This window comes from Nelumbo lutea, chromosome 3, assembly GCF_056320005.1.
Source record: "Nelumbo lutea isolate HS-2025 chromosome 3, American lotus-T2T, whole genome shotgun sequence".
NCBI classification, from domain to species: domain Eukaryota; kingdom Viridiplantae; phylum Streptophyta; class Magnoliopsida; order Proteales; family Nelumbonaceae; genus Nelumbo; species Nelumbo lutea.
Window position 1 is genome coordinate 90,850,001 of NC_142686.1, and position 5,000 is coordinate 90,855,000.

General features: G+C 49.8%; 2 non-coding genes and 1 pseudogene across 2 annotated transcripts in view; all 3 read left to right on the forward strand.

The window, feature by feature from the left end:
- Positions 1-1,518: 1,518 nt before the first annotated feature.
- On the forward strand, positions 1,519-3,265 carry LOC148866713 (18S ribosomal RNA; annotated as a pseudogene).
- Positions 3,266-3,375: 110 nt separating this feature from the next.
- On the forward strand, positions 3,376-3,530 carry LOC148866714 (5.8S ribosomal RNA). Its single transcript, XR_016112034.1, has one exon. It is a non-coding gene; the product is annotated as a 5.8S ribosomal RNA (ribosomal RNA).
- A 239-nt stretch (positions 3,531-3,769) lies between these two features.
- The window catches only part of LOC148866715 (25S ribosomal RNA), a 3,267-nt gene continuing 2,036 nt past the window's right edge, over positions 3,770-5,000 (forward strand). Inside the window, exon 1 of the ribosomal RNA XR_016111718.1 lies at positions 3,770-5,000. This exon is cut by the window's right edge and continues 2,036 nt beyond it. This is a non-coding gene — a ribosomal RNA (25S ribosomal RNA).

Sequence of the window (5,000 nt, forward strand, 5' to 3'; positions counted from 1 at the left end):
GAAACTAGCTTATTTTGGTGCACAATTTTTTTTGCAGGTGTGAAAAAGCAACCCCCACCCTCCAAAATTATTTTTTCAGATCTTTCCCAATTTTTGGTAATTTTTAGTGATTAAAAGATAATAAAATTAATATTTTTCTCCAAAATTTTATTTTAATTATTTTCATCTTTTTTCAATCCTAACTAAAGTCACTTGTCAAGTTTAAGACCAATCTAAGCCGTACATCTCAAGACAACCCCAGTATGATTTTCCAGAGAAGTGATGTTTCTTGTTGGCAAAGCCCCAAAAGCTTAACGTATTCTTTGAGGGGGGGTGGTGACTCTGGGGGGGTTCCCCCCTGGGGGCGCCATTGGGCGAGCATTGGCAGTAATGGGGTTTCCCCCCCGTCACCCTTGACGAACGGGTAGTGTAGTTGCATGCTCTAGAGGCGACATGAAGGTACATTGATGCTTACCGAGAGCGACATGGTAGTGCAATGATGTGCATCACAATGTGCAAGGTTTTACTTGATAGTGCATGGTGCTGCACAATGACGTGCACTAGAAGAGATCTGGGAGTGCGACGATGCACGCGTTTCAGTGCAACGTCTATTCACTGCCCCTTGATCGCAAGCGATGTGTGTTGGGTTGGGTGCCGTCGGCAGCATGCGTGGTCGCACTTGTAGTGTTGAGCACTACGTGCGCAGCTGCAGCCTTAACAGTGTCATCCCGCACGTGCTCGTTAAGACGCGTTTGTGGGTTAGCGATGCTGGGTTAGGTGACGTGCAAGGTGTTTGGCAATTGTGCTTTGGGTGCCTCCCCGCATGCTACCGAGGGCACTCCATGGTGCCTCTATGGCATACCTATTTCAAGCATGGGAGGCCCCCATGGGGAACTCACGTGAGTGGGAGTGGTGCAACATGGTTGGCATCTCTCCCATTTCTTGTGATCTCCTGGTGATCCTTTTCGGATGTTGATTTATGTTGGTGGTTTCTTTCCGTGCTTAGTGGGGCCTTTGGGTGCTACCTTCGTCGGCCATTCTATGTGTCATTGATGTGTTGTTGGTTTGGGGGGTGGCTGCCTGAAGGTGTACGCGATGCGCGTGAATGGTGTTTGGATGGCATGTGTTGATGGGCTCTTTGCTTGTGGTCAAAACCATTAACCTTCCCCTCCTCTTCAGTTTCACCCAAGCTAGTTGTTGCTATCAGGGCGTGTGCGTGTGGTTCCTGTGTTGCCTACCCAAAGAAATGGAATTGATACCTCTCGAGTGATAGTTTGTTTCTCTCCTCCCACGGTAGGGGGTGAGGCGGCCATGAACATGTAGAACGTGATGCCATGCATTGTCTTGTGATTATGCAATGCACTCGGCACATGTCTAGTGTGTGTTCTCTTGGATGTGGAAGATGCCAAGGGTAGGGGCCTTAGTTCCCTTGTTACCACCCAATTATATGTCATGGTATGTGATCGACAATTGCAACTGCATAGAGCGTTCGATGTTTTCGGATTGTCTCATGAGGGTCATGATGTTGACAAGGAATGCTACCTGGTTGATCCTGCCAGTAGTCATATGCTTGTCTCAATGATTAAGCCATGCATGTGTAAGTATGAAATATTTCAGACTGTGAATGGCTCATTGAATTAGTTATTGTTTGTTTGATGGTATCTACTACTCGGATAACCGTAGTAATTCTAGAGATAATATGTGCACCAAATCCCGACTTTTGGAAGGGATGCATTTATTAGATAAAAGGTTGATGCGGGCTTTGCCCGTTGCTCTGATGATTCATGATAACTCGATGGATAGCATGGCCTTTGTGCTGGCGACACATCATTCAAATTTCTGCCCTATCAACTTTCGATGGTAGGATTGTGGCCTACTATGGTGGTGACGGGTGACGGAGAATTAGGGTTCGATTCCGAAGAGGGTGCCTGAGAAACGGCTACCACATCCAAGGACGACAGTAGGCGTGCAAATTACCCAATCCTGACATGGGGAGGTAGTGACAATAAATAACAATACCGGGCTCTACGAGTCTGGTAATTGGAATGAGTACAATCTAAATCCCTTAACGTGGATCCATTGGAGGGCATGCTTGGTGCCAGCAGCCGCGATAATTCCAGCTCCAATAGCGTATACTTAAGTTGTTGCAGTTAAAAAGCTCATAGTTGGACCTTGTGTTGGGTCGACCAGTCCGCCTTGCGGTGTGCACCGGTCGTCTTATCCCTTCTACCGATGATGCATTCCTGGCCTCAACTGGCTAGGTCGTGCCTCCGGTGCTGTTACTTTGAAGAAATTAGAGTGCTCAAAGCAAGCCTATGCTCTGTATACATTAGCATGGGATAACATCAAAGGATTTCCGTCTTATTGCATTGGCCTTTGGGATCGGAGTAATGATTAACAGGGACAGTCGGGGGCATTCGTATTTCATAGTCAGAGGTGAAATTGTTGGATTTATGAAAGACAAACCACTGCGAAAGCATTTGCCAAGGATGTTTTCATTAATCAAAAATGAAAGTTGGGGGCTCGAAGATGATCAGATACCGTCCTAGTCTCAACCATAAACGATGCCGACCAGGGATCGGCGAATGTTACTTTTAGGACTTCGCTGGCACCTTATGAGAAATCAAAGTCTTTGGGTTCCGGGAGAAGTGTGGTCGCAAGGCTGAAACTTAAAGGAATTGATGGAAGGGCACCACTAGGAGTGGAGCCTGCGGCTTAATTTGACTCAACACGGGGAAACTTACCAGGTCCAGACATAGCTGTTCTTAGTTGGTGGAGCGATTTGTCTGGTTAATTCCATTAACGAACGAGACCTCAGCCTGCTAACTAGCTATGCAGAGGCACCCTCCGTGGCCAGCTTCTTAGAGGGACTATGGCCGTTTAGGCCATGGAAGTTTGAGGCAATAATAGGTCTGTGATGCCCTTAGATCTTTTGGGCCGCACGCGTGCTACACTGATGTATTCAACGAGTCTATAGCCTTGGCCGACAGGCCCGGGTAATCTTTGAAAATTTCATCGTGATGGGGATACATCATTGCAATTGTTGGTCTTCAACGAGGAATTCCTAGTAAGCGCGAGTCATCAGCTCGCGTTGACTATGTCCCTACCCTTTGTACACACCGCCCGTCGCACCAACCGATTGAATGGTCCGGTGAAGTGTTCAAATCGCGACGACGTGGGCGGTTCGCCGCTAGCGATGTCGCGAGAAGTGCACTGAACCTTATCATTTAGAGGAAGGAGAAGTCGTAACAAGGTTTCCGTAGGTAAAGCTGCGGAAGGATCATTGTCAATGCCTGCCCCACGGAAAGACCTGTGAACATGTGATGCCCACAAGGGCCCACGAGGGGTGGTCTTGGGGTATAACCTCCCTGGCCATCTCTCACTTGTTAGGGGTTGTGCTTGACACATCGATATCTCGGCTCTCGCATCGATGAAGAACGTAGCAAAATGCGATACTTGTTGTGAATTGTTGAATCCCGTGAACCATCGAGTCTTTGAACGCAAGTTGCGCCTGAGGCCCTTGGGCCAAGGGCATGCCTGCCTAGGCGTCATGCATCGTTGCCCCTCCCTCCCTTGCCCCATTAGGTGATGGAGAGTTGGTGCAGATGTTGGCCTCCCATTCCGTTTTGGTGCGGTTGGCCCAAATGATGGCCCCCGACAACAAAGTGCCACGATGGTTGGTGGTTCAATCTTAGGTGGTGGAATGCTGGATGTCGTGCACGTTGTGTTGTCATTGGGGTGTCATGTGTGTGACCCGGGGAGGGATCCATTGTTGACGGAGCCTACCTTGCGACCCCAGGTCAGGTGGGGCCACCCGCTGAATTTAAGCATATCAATATGCGGAGGAAAGGAAACTAACAAGGATTCCCCTAGTAATGGTAAGCGAACCAGGATCAACCCAGCTTGAGAATCAGGCAACCTCCGTCATCCAGATTGTAGTCTGTTGGAGCGTCCTTATCAATGGACCGAGCCCAAGTCCCCTGGATGGGGATGCCAGAGAGGGTGAGAGCCCCATCGTGCCCAGACCCTATCGCACCACGAGGCACTATCGGCGAGTTCGGTTGTTTGGGAATGCAGCCCCAATTGGGCGGTAAATTCCGTCCATGGCTTAATACTGGCGAGAGACCGATAGCAAAGAATTACCGTGAGGGAAAGATGAAAAGCAGTTTGAAAAGAGAGTCAAAGAGTGCTTGAAATTGTCGGGAGGGAAGCGGATGGGGGCCGGCGATGCTCCCCGGTCGGATGTGGAACGGTGAAGTCCGTTCCGCCACTCGGCTCGAGGAGCAGACCGATGCAGATTGCGGCGGTGCCCCAAGCCCGGGTTGTCGCGTTATACGCATGGAGACGTCGTCATCACGATCATGGAAGGTAGCACTCGCCCTTTGGCGTGCCTTGGTACCTGCGTGCTCCAGGCATTGGCTTGTGGGATCCCCATTCGGCTCGTCTTGAAACACGGACCAAGGAGTGTGACATGCATGCGAGTCAACAAGAGAGTAAACCCGTAAGGCGCAAGGAAGCTAACTGGCGGGATCCCCTTGCGGGTTGCACCACTGACTGAGCTAGATCTTTTGAGAAGGGTTTGAGTGAGAGCAGGCCTATCGGGACCCGAAAGATGGTGAACTATGCCTGAGCGGGGCAAAGCCAGAGGAAACTCTAGTGGAGGCTTGTAGTGAGACTGACGTGCAAATCGTTCGTCTGACTTGGGTATAGGGCCGAAAGACTAATCGAACTGTCTAGTAGCTGGTTCCCTCCGGAGTTTCCCTCAGGATAGTAGGAGCCCAGGTGCGAGTTCTATTAGGTAAAGCCAATGATTTGAGGCATCGAGGGTGCAACGCCCTCGACCTATTCTCAAACTTTAAATAAGTAGGACGGTGTGGCTGCTTCGTTGAGCCATGCCACGGAATCGAGGGCTCCGAGTGGGCCATTTTTGGTAAGTAGAACTGGTGATGTGGGATGAACCAAAAGTCAGGTTACGGTGCCCAATTGCGCGCTAACCTAGAACCCACAAAGAGTGTTGGTCG